This window comes from Amborella trichopoda, chromosome 6, assembly GCF_054954075.1.
Source record: "Amborella trichopoda isolate Santa Cruz 75 chromosome 6, AtrichopodaSantaCruz75HAP2 v2.0, whole genome shotgun sequence".
Classification (NCBI taxonomy): domain Eukaryota; kingdom Viridiplantae; phylum Streptophyta; class Magnoliopsida; order Amborellales; family Amborellaceae; genus Amborella; species Amborella trichopoda.
This window is the reverse complement of record NC_142341.1, coordinates 25939525-25942951: the sequence shown is the minus strand read 5'-3', so window position 1 is coordinate 25942951 and position 3427 is coordinate 25939525. Positions and strand designations below refer to the sequence as shown.

Sequence of the window (3427 nt, the reverse complement as noted above, 5' to 3'; positions counted from 1 at the left end):
CATTTTTTCATGCAAAATATTTTTCAAATATTCACTATTTTTAATCGACACACATCTAAAATTTCAAGTGATTTGAATTTACAGAAAATAAAGTAAAATTCATACACCTAATAAAAATAAAAAAAATAATTCGTAAAATATAAATAGACAAAAATACTCCCATAAATTTTAGGGGTATTTTGGTCAATTTTTATTTTACAAATTATTTTTTTCATATTTTTATTAGGTGCATCTCACTAAGATGTATACATGCTCCAAAATTCAAATAATTATGATTTGTAGAAAAAAAAACTGAAAATTGAAATACTACCAGACAACTGTAACTATGTGATAAAGTTTGGATGGTGATGAGGGTAGGTGAAATCACTTCTCATTGTCGCCTATATACCTTGAAAAGAGTTATATATATATATATATATATATTGATTTTCTAGTTTTAACCTCCAAAAACAACAAGTTCAAGTTAAAATAAGTTGGAACCGCATTTCTACTTTTATTGCCCCTATACTATTTGAACACCAAAACCTATTGTAGTGCATTTGTGACTTTTACTTCGAAATTGAAAAAACGAGTTCAATGAGGTAAAATTTGAATTTCAAAATTTAAAGCTCATCTCAATCTCTTCTCTCTCGCATGCCTTTTTATTTATCTCTCTCCTTGTTGTCCCCCATCTTCTCTCTCTTCATCTCTTGCCTTGCCCTCCCCAGCCCTCTCTTTCTTGATAAAAAAATTGCCAAATTGCCGGCACAAATGGAAGTACTGTTCATGCATAAGGAATTTTTTCTTTTTCTGGTGAGATTTTGGTAGCTTTATTTGGGTAAGATTTTGGAGCTTTTTTTTATGGTGAAAGATATGAGATTTTGGTAACTTTCCGTATTTTTGTTTTTTGGGTGAGATTTTGGTAGGTTTTATTTTGACTTGAGATAGTCGCCTCTCTCTCTCCTTGCTGAGGCCACCATTTCTTTTTGGCATTTTTTTTACAGATAGACACCTTCCCTTTTACGTAGAGAAAGCCCTAATTTTCCACCTTCATGTGATCCCAACTATGAAGATCTCTAATCATACCAAGTACGAATGCCACACTCAATGCCATTTCTTTTCTTTTTTTTTTGTTTTAGTTTTGGGATTTTTTTTCTAGAATTTACTTTGTTGATCTATGTGTTGATTGATTTGTTGGTGTAGGGTTCTATCTTCATTTTGATTTCTCACTGTATTTGGGTTGGTTGATTTATATGTTGACTGATTTGTTGGTGTATGGTTCTTTCTTCATTTTGATTTTCATTGTATTTGGATTTGTTCAGGAATTCTGAAATTTCCACCCATCGAGTGCAGTTTATTATACATAAAAAAGAAGTAACAAATAAGAGATGACCTTCTCCCAAAATAGAAGTAATCGTCTCCAAGTATAGGCATTCAATTTATGATACCTTGGTCACTTACAAATCTGTGATGTTCCCTTTATAAAAACCTGATTCTTTTGTTGCCAGCAAAGGCTACGTAGGTAACTTATTGCTCCAACGAATTTCATTTTCTTTTTTCAGTTATATCTCATCTTGAATAAGTTTCTGTCACAAAGTTCTTTCATGGCTTGGTTTCTTTTGAATCCATATTTACTTGCTACTTAAATAGTGATATCTTCCTAGAAGAGCTTGGCCTTATAAATTCAAGAAATGATTATTTTCATTTTATTGCAGAGTCCAAATGTTTGAAAATATGCCCCAGCCATTTTTCATGTTTTGATTCCATTTTTTCTTTGATTATGCACTTCTTTTCATACTTAAAGGATTAAATTTTGGATCAAGTGAATGATTTATTGTTATTTTCAGTATAATAATTATCAGATGACAGGAAAGGCCGGAGTAATGGTTTTGTTTATTTGATGATTTCTTGTTCTTTTCATAGCTAAAGGATTAAATTCTATTGAGTAATGGTTTTATTTGTTTGAACTATTCCCTGCCTTGCTAGACTTGAAGAATTAGGATCATGATTTGGGAGATTCAAAACTTACTCTACGTATTTTGAATGGGGAACTGTATGGGATGGTGAGAGTACAACCTTTTGTTTGAAGTTGTGGTGATGAAGATATTTGGTTTCAAAGCCATAAAGTAGAAGGCATGAGAGCTTCTCACTCATGTATTTTCAAGGCCAAAAAATATTCTTGATAGAGACAGAGAGATGGAACAATGTTGTAATCATATAATTCAAATTTGAAGTTTATGCAAGCAATGCTAATGGAGATCTCACTCTCTCTCTCTCTCTTAAATTTTAAAACAATTGATGCATTTTATCTTGTACCTACATGAATAAAGTTTTTCTTATTCAATATGAAGTTGTGTTTTGACCCTCTCTCTCTCTCTCTCTTTTTATATGCCATTGTTGGAAGATATGTTTCTTCATCATGGGCCCCTGGCTCAATAAAAGCCTAGCAAACAGTGGAAATCTCGACAGTCTCAGAATAGCTCCAGAACTGGCCAAGATCTTCATGAAGTCTCTCAAAAGTATCATGCCAAGTTTCGTCATATTTCGACATGTCTAAGGCAGTGCAAACTAAGAAACAATTCCGGCAAAATCGACCTCTAGCACTTTGAAACGACCCCTTTAATTAGAGCTACATTTTTGGTGTCTCAAATTGCTGTGAGACCATCATCATTGGATCCGACACGATTAAAAACACCCAGGGGGTAAATTTCAGCTCGAACGTACACTCCAAGAAAAAGTTATAGGGAAAAGAGTGGAACAGAAGGAGCCGCACGCTATTCCTGTACGGCCACCTTGCAACTCCACACCATTGAAGGGACAATCACGAACAGTGATTGCAACGTTCATATGTCACCCGTCTCAAGTCGGATCGCACTCAAATTCAGTGAGCATGTTCTCAAGACGAGCGATTCAATATATGGTATGTCCCGTGACGACACCCGAGCACTACGAAAAGCTAGAGAGAAGTCGTTGATCTATGAAGAAAGTGCAGAAAATTCAGCAGCATCGTGCGTCGCTCGAGCGATCGAATCATGTCGCTTATGAGCCCGATCGACACGTGATCTATTCTATCGCAAGTGTAAGGTCTCGGGCCATCTCTGACCTGAACCCCATACATGATGAATGGTCGGATTTCGCAAACGAAGCCGACGAAGACACTGCAAATTCTGTTATCGAAATTCCATTTTCTGGCCAAAATTTCAAAGTTGTAAAATTTTCGTTCGGGCAAGGAATAGAGCTACGTTTGTTGCCCCGCGATCGTGATGACATGCTCAATGTACTCTAGCGAAGAAATCATAGAAAGACATCAAGGAACGAGCACACCATCTATCCAAAGTTTCAAGATTCAACCAAAATTCAAGTCACATGGTCGTGCCCTAAAAACACGATTTATGACTCAAAGTTGGTATCAAATCGATTGCCATGTCGAGCCTTACAAGAAAACAAT

The 3427-nt window shown here is 35.3% G+C and overlaps 1 long non-coding RNA gene across 4 annotated transcripts; it reads left to right on the top strand.

Moving 5' to 3' along the window:
* The first annotated feature begins 520 nt into the window (after positions 1-520).
* On the top strand, positions 521-2323 carry LOC110007772 (uncharacterized). 4 transcript variants are annotated; one of them, XR_016058163.1, is made up of 3 exons: positions 521-581; positions 984-1068; positions 1966-2323. It is a non-coding gene; the product is annotated as an uncharacterized LOC110007772 (long non-coding RNA). The 4 variants fall into 4 exon arrangements; XR_016058161.1 differs by lacking the exon at positions 521-581 and adding an exon at positions 634-792; XR_016058162.1 differs by lacking the exon at positions 521-581 and adding an exon at positions 689-817.
* Positions 2324-3427: the final 1104 nt, after the last annotated feature.